General features: G+C 50.6%; 1 protein-coding gene across 1 annotated transcript in view; it reads left to right on the top strand.

Annotated features, from left to right (window-relative positions):
* Nucleotides 1-380: 380 nt before the first annotated feature.
* The window catches only part of CHD8 (chromodomain helicase DNA binding protein 8), a 57,878-nt gene continuing 45,390 nt past the window's right edge, over nt 381-12,868 (top strand). The window contains 1 exon segment of the mRNA XM_038740919.1: nt 381-453. The gene's annotated coding sequence lies outside the window, so the exon portion shown is untranslated.

Raw genomic sequence — 12,868 nt, 5'->3', positions numbered from 1 at the left:
TAGAACAGTGAATATGTACAAGTAAGATAAATAGAGTAATAAAATCTGTACAGGCGCTGTTTGGAGGGGAAGGAGGTAGGGCGGTCCACCTTCAAAGCCCTACTGTCCCTTGTAGACTGTGAGCCCGCTGTTGGGTAGGGACCGTCTCTCTATGTTGCCAACTTGTCCTTCCCAAGCGCTTAGTCCAGTGCTCTGCACACAGTAAGCGCTCAATAAATACGATTGAATTGAATGAACGAATGGATAAGCACTGTTCCAAGCGCCGGGGTCGATAGAAGGTAACCAGGTTGTCCCACGCGGGGCTCACGGTCTTCATCCCCCTTTTGCAGGTGAAGCCACTGAGGCACAGAGAAGTTAAGTGGCTCGCCCGGGGTCACGCGGCGGACGAGTGGCGGAGCCGAGATTAGAACCCGCGGCCTCTGACTCCCAACTCGGTGCTCGTGTCAAAGACCTGTGAGTATTAGGGGCTGTAGAGTGGAGTCTCTAAATATTAATCGGGAATGGCTTCTTGGAGGGGATGTGATTTCCCAAGGGCTTTAAAGATTAACCAGTCAATCGTATTTTCTTTATGACAGTTGGAAAGCAGCGTAGCCCAGTGGGTAGAGCCCGGGCCAGGAAATCAGAGGACCTGGGTTCGCCACTTATCTGCTGTGTGACCTTGGGCAAGTCGCTTCACTTCTCTGGGCCTCAGTTACCTCACCTGTAAAATGGGGAGTGTATCTAGTACAATCCCTGGCACGAAGTAAGTGATTAGCAAATAGCATTTGAAAAACCTGCAGAATGGGGATTCGTTACCTGTATGTTATGTTGCCAGCTTGTACTTCCCAAGCGCTTAGTACAGTGCTCTGCACACAGTAAGCACTCAATAAATACGATTGATGATGATGATGATGTGCAATACAGGTATTAGAGAAGCAGCGTGGCTCAATGGAAAGAGCCCGGGCTTTGGAGTCAGAGGTCATGGGTTCAAATTCCGGCTCCACCAATTGTCAGCTGTGTGACTTTGGGCAAGGCACTTCACTTCTTTGTACCTCAGTTACCTCACCTGTAAAATGGGGATTGTGTCTAGTACAATGCCTGGCACGAAGTGATTAGCAAATAGCATTTGAAAAACCTGCAAAATGGGGATTTGATACCTGTATGTTATGTTGCCAACTTGTACTTCCCAAGCGTTTAGTACAGTGCTCTGCACACAGTAAGCGCTCAATAAATACGATTGATGATGATGATGATGATGTACAATACAGGTATTAGAGAAGCAGCGTGGCTAGAGAAGCAGTGTGGCTCAATGGAAAGAGCCCGGGCTTTGGAGTCAGAGGTCATGGGTTCAAATCCCGGCTCCTCCAGCTGTCAGCTGTGTGACTTTGGGCAAGGCACTTCACTTCTCTGTACCTCAGTTACCTCATCTGTAAAATGGGGATTAAGGCTGTGGGCCCCCCGGGGGACAACCTGATCACCTTGTAACCACCCCAGCGCTTAGAACAGTGCTTTGCACATAGTAAGCGCTTAATAAATGCCATTATTATTATTATTATTATTATTATTATTATTATTATTATTACTATTATACCTGCTCTCCCTCCTATTTAGCCTGTGAGCTCAATGCAGCGAAGAGAAGCATCGTGGCTCAGTGGAAAAGAGCCCGGGCCTTGGAGTCAGAGGTCATGGGTTCAAATCCCAGCTCCGCCAACTGTTAGCTGTGTGACTTTGGGCAAGTCACTTCACTTCTCTGGGCCTCAGTTCCCTCATCTGGAAAATGGGGATTAAAACTGTGAGCCCCCTGTGGGACAACCTGAACACCTTGTAACCTCCCCAGCGCTTAGAGCAGTGCTTTGCACATAGTAAGCACTTAACAAATAATAATAATGATGGCATTTATTAAGCGCTTACTATGTGCAAAGCACTGTTCTAAGCGCTGGGGAGGTTACAAGGTATTCAGGTTGTCCCCCGTGGAGCTCACAGTCGTCATCCCCATTTTACAGATGAGGGAACTGAGGCTCAGAGAGGTGAAGTGACTTGCCCAGAGTCACGTAACTGATAAGTGGCGGAGCCGGGATTTGAACCTATGACCTCTGACTCCAAACCCCGGGCTCTTTCCACTGAGCCATGCTGCTTCTCAAATACTATTATTATTATTATTATTATTAATCGCCATTTTACAGATGAGGGAACCGAGGCACTCTGAAGTGACTTCTCCAAGGTCAACAGCAGACAAGTGGCGGTGCCAGGATTAGAACCCAGGTCCTTCTGGGTCCCAGAGCCTGGGATTTACCCACTAGGCCACACTGCTTCTACATTGGTCTTCCATCAGTGTTATTTGAGTGCTTACTGTACACAGAGGGCTCGGGAGAGTTCAGTACAGTAGAGTCGGCCTTCAGGGAGTTTACAATCAATCAATCATATTTATTGAGCGCTTACTATGTGCAGAGCACTGTACTAAGCGCTTGGGAAGTACAAATTGGCAACACATAGAGACAGTCCCTACCCAACAGCGGGCTCACAGTCTAAAAGGGGGAGACAGAGAACAGAACCAAACATACCAACAAAATAAAAAGGATAGAAATGTACAAGTAAAATAAATAAATAGATTGTAATAAATACAATCTAGGGAGACCGACACGAAAATATATTAAGGGAAACAGCAGAGAATAATAATAATAATAATGATGGCATTTATTAAGCGCTTACTCTGTGCAAAGCACTGTTCTAAGTGCTGGGGAGTTTACAAGGTGATCAGCCACGGGGGGCTCACAGTCTTCATCCCCATTTTCCAGATGAGGGAACTGAGGCCCAGAGAAGTGAAGTGACTTGCCCAAAGTCGCACAGCTGACAATTGGTAGAGACGGGATTTGAACCCGTGACCTCTGACTCCAAAGCCCGGGCTCTTTCCACTGAGCCCCGCTGCTTCCCCTATCAGGATCTGTACGGAAGCGGGGAGCGCGGTGAACAGCAAAGTGTTTGGGAGGCACAGACTGAAAAGTTTAGGTGCCGCAGAAGGGAGGGCGAATGGAGAAGCAGCATGATGATGATGATGATGGCATTTGTTAAGCGCTTACTATGTGCAAAGCACTGTTCTAAGCGCTGGGGAAGATACGAGGTGATCAGATTGTCCCACGTGGGGCTCACGTCCCCATTTTACAGACGAGGTGATCAGATTGTCCCACGTGGGGCTCACATCCCCATTTTATAGACGAGGTGATCAGATTGTCCCACGTGGGGCTCACATCCCCCATTTTACAGATGAGGTAACTGAGGCACAGAGAAGTTGGGCATTGGGGATAGAGCCCGAGCTTAAGAGTCAGAAGTTTGTGGGTTCTAATCCTGGCTACAGTGTGGCCTTGGACACTTCTTGGTGCCTCAGTTCCCTCATCTGTAAAACGGGGATTGAGACCGTAAGCCCCACGTAGGACAGGGACCGTGTCCAACCCGATTCGCTCGTATCCACCCCAGCGCTTAGTACGGTGCCTGGCACATACTAAGCCCCTAACAAATAATAATAATAATGGTATTTGTTAAGCACTTACTATGTGCACAGCACTGTTCTAAGCACTTGGGGGGTACAGGGTGATCAGGTTGTCCCACGCGGGGCTCACAGTCTTAATCCCCATTTTACAGATGAGGGAACGGAGGCACAGAGAAGTGAAGTGGCTTGGCCAGGGTCACACAGCCAAGTGGCAGAGCCGGGATTCGAACCCTTGTCCGCTCTTTCCACTGAGCCACGCTGCTTCTCTAAATACCGTAGCTTTTATTACGTGTGGGGAAATGAGAGGCTAGTCGGGGAAGGCTCCCCGAAGGAGAATCAATCAATCAATCTTATTTATTGATCGCTTACTGTGTGCAGAGCACTGTACTAAGCGCTTGGGAAGTACAAGTTGGCAACATATAGAGACAGTCCCTACCCAACAGTGGGCTCACAGTCTAAAAGGGGGAGACAGAGAACAAAACCAAACGTACTAACAAAATAAAATAAATAGAATAGATATGTACAAGTAAAATAGAGTAATAAATATGTACATACATATATACAGGAGAAGGCTTTTTAGTAGGGCTTTGATTTTTGGGTTGTTATAGGGGCCGATAAAAGGGACTTCCCTGCTCCCTGCCTCAGCTTCCCTAGGTGTAAAATAGAAATTGGAGCGGCTGCTTCCTCTTTATCACTTCTCTGGAGGAGAAGAGGGGCTAACACGTCGTCGCCATCGTCATCAGCGGTATTTGTTGAGCGCTTACAATGCGCAAAACCCACTACTAAGTGCTCGGGAATGTACAGTACAACAGAAGGAGCCGCATAGGCTGGCGGAAAGAGCATTGTCCCTGAGAGAGGATATGGGTTCTAATTCCGGCTCTGCCGTTTGGCTGCTGGGTGACCTTGGGGAAGTCACTAACTTCTCTGGGCCTCAGTTCCCTCATCAGTTCCCAGACTGAGCCCCTTCCTTCCTGTCCCCCTCTCCATCCCCCTCATCTTACCTCCTTCCCTTCCCCACAGCACCTGTATATATGTATATATGATTGTACATATTTATTACTCTATTTATTTTACTTGTACCTATCTATTCTATTTATTTTATTTCGTTAGTATGTTTGGTTTTGTTCTCTGTCTCCCCCTTCTAGACTGTGAGCCCACTGATGGGTAGGGACTGTCTCTATACGTTGCCAATTTGTACTTCCCAAGCGCTTAGTCCAGTGCTCTGCACATAGTAAGCGCTCAATAAATACGATTGATGATGATGATCTGTAAAATGAGGATTAAGACTGTGAGCCCCACGTGGGCCAACCGGATCACCTTGCAACCTCCCCAGCGCTTAGAACAGTGCCTGGCACATAGTAAGCGCTTAATAAATACGATTGAATACTTTCTAGACTGTGAGCCCACTGTTGGGTATATGTTGCCAACTTGGACTTCCCAAGCGCTTAGTACAGTGCTCTGCACACAGTAAGCACTCAATAAATACGATTGATTTATTGATTGAATGAATGAATAAATGCCATCATTATTATTACGTTGTAGCTACCCAATTTTTAGTAATAATGATGATGATAATAATAATAATAATAATAATGGCATTTGTTAAGCACTTACTATGTGCAAAGCACTGTTCTAAGCGCTGGGGGGGATACAAAGTGATCAAGTTGTCCCATGTGGGGTTCACAGTCTTAATCCCCATTTTACAGATGAGGGAACTGAGGCTCAGAGAAGTTAAGTGACTTGCCCAAGGTCACACAGCAGACATGTGGCGGAGTCGGGATTCGAACCCATGACCTCTGGCTCCAAAGCCCATGCTCTTTCCACTGAGCCACGCTGGATGATGGTATTTGTTAAGCGCTTACTATGTGCCGAGCACTGTTCTAAGCGTTGACAGTGCCTGGCACTTAGGAAGGACTCAAGTGCGGCTCGGTGGAAAGAGCCCGGGCTTCGGAGTCAGAGGTCGTGGGTTCGAATCCCAGCTCCCTCACGTGTCTGCTGTGTGACCTTGGGCAAGTCACTTAACTTCTCGGAGCCTCAGTTCCCTCCTGTGTAAAATGGGGATGATGACTGTGAGCCCCACGCGGGACAACCCGATCCCCTTGCAACCTCCCCAGCGCTTAGAACAGTGCCTGGCACATAGTAAGCGCTTAATAAAGACGATTGAATGAGTGAATAAATGCCACCGTTATTATTACCTTGTATCTACCCAATTTTTAGTAATAATAATAATGATGATGGTATCTGTTAAGCGCTTACTATGTGCCGAGCACTGTTCTGAGCGTTGACAGTGCTTGGCACATGGTGAGCACTCAAGTGTGGCTCAGTGGAAAGAGCCCGGGCTTTGGAGTCGGAGGTCGTGGGTACAGCCATTTTTCATCATTTTAGCCCTTTTTAAGCTCCTCGGGAGGCGGCGGACTTGTCTATGAGGTCTGTTATATTGTACTCTCCCAGGCGCTTAGTACAGTGCTCTGTCCCCAGTTTGCGCTCAGTAAATGCAGTTGACGCCCTGGAGGGGAATCCAGCCTCCAGAACCAATTCATTCATTCATTCAATCGTATTTATTGAGCGCTTACTGTGTGCAGAGCACTGTACTAAGCGCCTGGGAAGTCCAAGTCGGCAGCATCTAGAGACGGTCCCTACCCAACAGAGGGCTAACAGTCTACAAGGGGGAGACAGACAACAAAATAAAACATATTAACAAAATAAAATAAATAGAATAAATATGTACAAGTAAAATAGAGTAATAAATATGTACAGACATATATACAGGTAACGCTTAGTACAGTGGCTGGCACATAACAAGCGCTTAAAGAACCAGTCCGACCTGCTTGGCACCAGAACGCAATGGGACGCCAGTAGCTTCAGCGAAGCAGCGTAATAATAATAATGGAATTATTAATGACGGTATGGTATTAATAATGACGGTATTTATTAAGCGCTTACTATGTGCACAGCACTGGGAGTCAGAAGGTCATGAGTTTTAATCCCAGTTCCACCACTTGCCTGCTAAGTGACCTTGGGCAAGTCACTTCACTTCTCTGGGCCTCAGTTGCCTCATCTGTAAAATGGGGCTCGAGATGGAGTGCCCCCGCGTGGGACAGGGACTGTGACCAACTCGATTTGCTTGTAATAACAATAATGATGGTGGCATTTATTAAGCGCTTACTATGTGCAAAGCAGTGTTCTAAGCGCTGTGGGGGTTAATCATAATAATAATGATGGCATTTATTAAGCACTTACTCTGTGCCAAGCACTGTTCTAAGCACTGGGGAGGTTACAAGGTGATGAGGTTGTCCCACTGGGGGCTCCCAGTCTTCATCCCCATCTTACAGATGAGGGAACTGAGGCCCAGAGAAGTGACTTGCCCAAATAATAATAATAATAATGATATTTTTTAAGCGCATTCTATGTGCAAAGCACTGTTCTAAGCGCTGGGGAGGTTACAAGGTGATCAGGTGGTCCCACGGGCGGCTCCCAGTCTTCATCCCCATTTTACAGATGAGGGAACTGAGGCCCAGAGAAGTTGTGACTTGCCCAAATACTAATAATAATGATATTTAAGCGCTTACTATGTGCAAAGCACTGTTCTAAGCGCTGGGGAGGTTACAGGGTGATCAGGTTGTCCCATGGGGGGCCCCCAGTCTTCATCCCCATTTTACAGATGAGGGAACTGAGGCCCAGAGAAGTTGTGACTTGCCCAAATACTAATAATAATGATATTTAAGCGCTTACTATGTGCAAAGCACTGTTCTAAGCGCTGGGGAGGTTACAGGGTGATCAGGTTGTCCCACGGGGGGCTCCCAGTCTTCATCCCCATTTTACAGATGAGGGAACTGAGGCCCAGAGAAGTTGTGACTTGCCCAAATAATAATAATAATAATGATATTTAAGCATTTACTCTGTGCAAAGCACTGTTCTAAGCGCTGGGGACATTACAAGGTGATCAGACTGTCCCACGGGGGGCTCCCAGTCTTCATCCCCATTTTCCAGATGAGGGAACTGAGGCCCAGAGAAGTGATTTGCCCAAATAATAATAATAATGATGATATTTTTTTAAGCGCATTCTATGTGCAAAGCACTGTTCTAAGCGCTGGAGAGGTTACAAGGTGATGAGGTGGTCCCACGGGGGGCTCACATTCTTCATCCCCATTTTCCAGATGAGGGGACTGAGGCCCAGAGAAGTGACTTGCCCAAACAATAATAATAATAATAATAATGATATTTTTTAAGCGCATTCTATGTGCCAAGCACTGTTCTAAGCGCTGGGGAGGTTACACGGTGATGAGGTGGTCCCACGGGGGGCTCCCAGTCTTCATCCCCGTTTTCCAGATGAGGGAACTGAGGCCCAGAGAAGTGAAGTGACTTGCCCAAATAATAATAATAATAATAATATTTGTTAAGCACATACTATATGCAAATCACTGTTCTAAGCGCTGGAGAGGTTACACGGTGATGAGGTGGTCCCACGGGGGGCTCCCAGTCTTCATCCCCATTTTCCAGATGAGGGAACTGAGGCCCAGAGAAGTGAAGTGACTTGCCCCAAGTCACACAGCGTAGGGCAATCTGATCACCTTGTAAGTTCCCCAGCGCTTTGCTTTGCACACTGTAATTGCTTAACAAATATCATGGTTATTATTATTATTGTTATTATTATAATTGATCCGGGGGAGGTGTGGGGTGGGACAGCCGGCCCCTACTCGAGCGGCAGGCTCCGCCTCGGCCCTGGAAACCGGCTAGGCCGCGGGCGGGCGGGCGCGCGCGCGCGCTCTCAACCTACCGCGGCGGGCTCGGCCGTTCGGCCCGGCGGCCAATGGCGGGCGGCGGAGGGGTGAGTGACGGGCGCGGGCGGCCAATGGGGGCGCGGGGCGGGCGGCGGGGGCGAGGTAGGCTGCGCGGGAGCGAACGAGACGAGAGCGAGAGAGAGAGAGACACACGGGCAGACACACAGAGGGAGAGAGGGGGGCGCAAACCGGCCCCCCGCGGCCGCTGCAGGTAAAGCCTCCCCCACCCCCACCCGCCCTTCAGGCGACGGCCTCTTCCTCCTCCTCCTCCTCTTCTAATTCCTCTTCTTCTTCCTCCTCTTTCTTCCTCCTCCTCCTCCTCCCCCTCGGTGCCCCGGGCCCCTTAGGCCGCTCCCCGTCCCCCCCCGGCGTTGGGGTCAGACCCCCCCCCCCCACACACACACACACAGGGCACCATGATGATGCTCCTAAGAAGGATGGTCCCTGCTAGGCGCTTACTATGTGCCAAGCGCTGCTGTAAGCGCAGCCCGACCCCCCCAGCCCCCATCGGACCCCCCTCCCTTCTCTATTGTCCGCCCCCAACCGCTCAGTACAGTACCCAGCGTCCAGTACGTGTTCATTGAGTGCCACCGATCGATTGGGCGGAGGGGCCTTCCTCCCCCTTCCCGGTTTTCCCGGCTGTCATTCGCCTTCAGGCCCCTGAGCCCCTTTGAAGGTAGGGATCAGGCCTCCATTCTCTATTGTCCTCCCCCAAGCGCTCAGTACAGTACCCAGCGGCCAGTACGTGTTCATTGAGTGCCGGCGATCGATTGGGCGGAGGGGCCTTCCTCCCCCTTCCCGGTTTTCCCCGGCTGTCATTCGCCTTCAGGCCCCTGAGCCCCTTTGAAGGTAGGGATCGGGCCTCCTCTCTCTATTGTCCTCTCCCAAGCGCTCAGTACAGTACCCAGCGTCCAGTACGTGTTCATTGAGTGCCGGTGACCGATTGGGCGGAGGGGCCTTCCTCCCGGTTTTCCCCGGCTGTCATTCGCCTTCGGGCCCCTGAGCCCCTTTGAAGGTAGGGATGGAGCCTCCTCTCTCTATTGTCCTCTCCCAAGCGCTCAGTACAGTATCCAGCGTCCAGTACGTGTTCATTGAGTGCCACCGATCGATTGGGCGGAGGGGCCTTCCTCCCGGTTTTCCCGGCTGTCATTCGCCTTCAGGCCCCTGAGCCCCTTTGAAGGTAGGGATCGGGCCTCCTCTGTCTATTGTCCTCTCCCAAGCGCTCAGTACAGTACCCAGCGTCCAGTACATGTTCATTGAGTGCCGGTGATCGATTGGGTGGAGGGGCCTTCCTCCCGGTTTTCCCGGCTGTCATTCGCCTTCGTGCCCCTGAGCCCCTTTGAAGGTAGGGATGGGGCCTCCTTTCTCTATTGTCCTTTCCCAAGCACTCAGTACAGTACCTAGTGTCCAGTAAGTGTTCACTGAGTGCCACCGATCGATTGGGCGGAGGATCCCTCCTCCACATTCCCGTTTTTCCAGCTGCCATTCGCCTTCGTGCCCCTGAGCCCCTTTAAAGGTAGGGATCGGGCCTCCTCTCTCTATTGTCCTCTCCCAAGCGCTCAGTACAGTACCCAGCGTCCAGTACGTGTTCATTGAGTGCCGGCGATCGATTGGGCGGAGGGACCTTCCTCTCTCCCACCCCCCTGTTTTTCTGGCTGTCATTCGCCTTCAGGCCCTTGAACCCCTTTGAAGGTAGGGATCGGGCCTCCTTTTTCTATTGTCCTCTCCCAAGCGCTCAGTACAGTACCCAGCGTCCAGTACATGTTCATTGAGTGCCGGCGATCGATTGGGCGGAGGGTCCTTTCTCTCCCCATTTTTCCGGCTGTCATTCGCCTTCGGGCCCCTGAACCCTTGTGAAGGTAGGGTTCGGGTCTCCTCTCTTTATTGTCCTTTCCCAGGCGCTCAGTACAGTACCCAGCATCCAGTACATGGGCATTGAGTGCCAGCAATCGATTGGGCGGAGGGTTCTTCCTCCCCCTAACCGTTTTTTCGGCTGTCATTCGCCTTCAGGCCCTTGAGCCCCTTTGAAGGTAGGGATCGGGCCTCCTTTCTCTATTGTCCTCTTCCAAGCGTTCAGTGCAGTACCCAGCGTCTAGTACATGTTCATTGAGTGCCGGCGATCGATTGGGCGGAGGGTTCTTCCTCTCCCTTCGCGTTTTTCCGGCTGTCATTCGCCTTCAGGCCCTTGAACCCTTTTGAAGGTAGGGATCAGGCCTCCTTTCTCTATTGTCCTCTTCCAAGCGCTCAGTACAGTACCCAGCGTCCAGTACATGTTCACTGAGTGCCAGCAATCGATTGGGTGGAGGGTCCTTCCTCTCTCCCACCCCCCTGTTTTTCTGGCAGTCATTCGCCTTCAGGCCCTTGAGCCCCTGTGAAGGTAGGGATCGGGCCTCCTTTCTCTATTGTCCTCTCCCAAGCGCCCAGTACAGTACCCAGCGTCCAGGACATGTGCATTGAGTGCCAGCAGTCGATTGGGCGGAGGGTTCTTCCTCCCCTTTCCCGTTTTTCCGGCTGTCATTCGCCCTCGGGCCCTTTAGCCCCTTTAAGGGTAGGGATCAGGGCTCCCCCTCTATTGTCCTCTCCCAAGCGCTTAGTACAGTACCCAGCATCCAGTACACATTCATTGAGTGCCATCGATCAAATGGAGGGTTCTTCCTCTACCCCACCCCCTGTTTTTCTGACTGTCATTCGCCTTCAGGCCCTTGAGCCCCTTTGAAGGTAGGGATCGGGACTCCCTATCTATTGTCCTCTCCCAAGCGCTTAGTATAGTTCCCTGTGTCCAGTACGTGTTCATTGAGTGCCACTGATCAGTTGGGTGGAGGGTCTCTTCTTTCTCCCACCTCCCTGTTTTTGCGGCTGTCATTTGCCTTCAGGCCCCTGAGCCCCCTTGAGGGTAGGGATCGAGGCTCCCTACGTATTGACCTCTCCCAAGCGCTTAGTACAGTACCCAGCGTCCAGTACGTGTTCATTGAGTGCCATCGATCGATTAGGTGGAGAGTTCTTCCTCCCCCACCCCACCCCACCCCCTGTTTTTCTGACTGTCATTCACCTTCGGACCCTTGAGCCCCTTCGACGGTAGGGATGGGGCCTCCTTTCTCTATTGTCCTCTTCCAAGCGCTTAGTACAGTGCCCAGCGTCCGGTACATGTTGATTGAGTGCCATCGATCGATTGGGTGGGGGGTTCATTCCCCCTCCCCTCCTCGGTTTTCCGCCTGTCGTTTGCCTTCGGGCCCTTGAGCCCCTTTGAGGGTAGGGATCGGGGCTCCATATCGTCTGCTCCCAAGCACTTAGTACAGTGCCCAGCGTCCAGTATGTGCTCATTGAGTGCCCTCGATCGATTGGGTGGAGGGTTCTCCCCCCACCCCCCCACCCACGTTTTTCTGACTGTCATCATCATCATCATCAATTGTATTTATTGAGCGCTTACTGTGTGCAGAGCACTGTACTAAGCGCTTGGGAAGTACAAGTTGGCAACATATAGAGAGACCTTCGGACCCTTGAGCCCCTTCGACGGTAGGGACGGGGCCTCCTTTCTCTGTTGTCCTCTTCCAAGCGCTTAGTACAGTGTCCAGCATCCAGTACGTGTTCATTACGTGCCATCGACTGATTGGATGGAGGGTCTCCCTCTCCCGCCCCCATCCCCTCCATTTTTCCAAGGGAATGGGCTTGATCCCCCTGGTTTTCCCTCAACAACTGGTTCCAGGGACCTCCTTTTACCCTGTGTTCGCCATCGTTTTTCCAGTATTATAACCCCCCTCGCCGTGGGTTCATTCATTCAATCGTATTAAGCGCTTACGGTGTGCAGAACACTGTACTAAGCACTTGGGAAAGCACAATACAGCAATAAACAGGGACATTCCCTGCCCACAGTGAGCTCACAGTCTTGAAGTGGGGGAGACAGACAGCAATACGAGTAAATAAATAAAATTAGTCCCGATCATTGTGGGTTAGGGGAAGGCTGACAGGTTTTAGGTAAATTTTTAATCCTTCGGGTCTTCCACGTTTTGGCCTCCAGGATTAAGAGGCGGAGGGTTAAGATCCTTTCTTTTTCACGCCTCTGCCTCTGTGATTCGGAACTTCCTAATTCTGCTTTGGCTCAGAGGGAGTGGATGCTGAATCCTAGTTAGCTCCCTGTGGGCAGGGATCACGTCTCCCAACTCTCCCGTTCCATACTCTCTCTTAAGCGCTCAGTACACGGTGAAGCGCCCAGTAAATAGCAGGGATTGTTTGACCTTGGTTGGGTTTTCAGGCATGGGGCTATAGGCCGACTTGACCCTGATCAAGAAGAAGCCCTCTCGCCCTCCCTCTGCCCACCTGCCAAGCTAGCTCTCTTCCTCCCTTCAAGGCCCTGCTGAGAGCTCACCTCCTCCAGGAGGCCTTCCCACACTGAGCCCCTTCCTTCCTCTCCCCCTCGTCCCCGTCTCCATCCCCCCCATCTTACCTCCTTCCCTTCCCCACAGCACCTGTCTATATGTATATATGTTTGTACATATTTATTACTCTATTTATTTTACTTGTACATATCTATTCTATTTATTTTATTTTGTTAGGATGCTTGGTTTTGTTCTCTGTCTCCCCCTTTTAGACTGTGAGCCCACTGTTGGGTAGGGACTGTCTCTATATG

Source organism: Tachyglossus aculeatus (genome assembly GCF_015852505.1).
Source record: "Tachyglossus aculeatus isolate mTacAcu1 chromosome 12 unlocalized genomic scaffold, mTacAcu1.pri SUPER_6_unloc_1, whole genome shotgun sequence".
In the NCBI taxonomy this organism is placed as follows: Eukaryota; Metazoa; Chordata; class Mammalia; order Monotremata; family Tachyglossidae; genus Tachyglossus; species Tachyglossus aculeatus.
The sequence above is the reverse complement of the archived record's forward strand: the minus strand, read 5'-3'. Positions and strand labels throughout refer to the sequence as shown.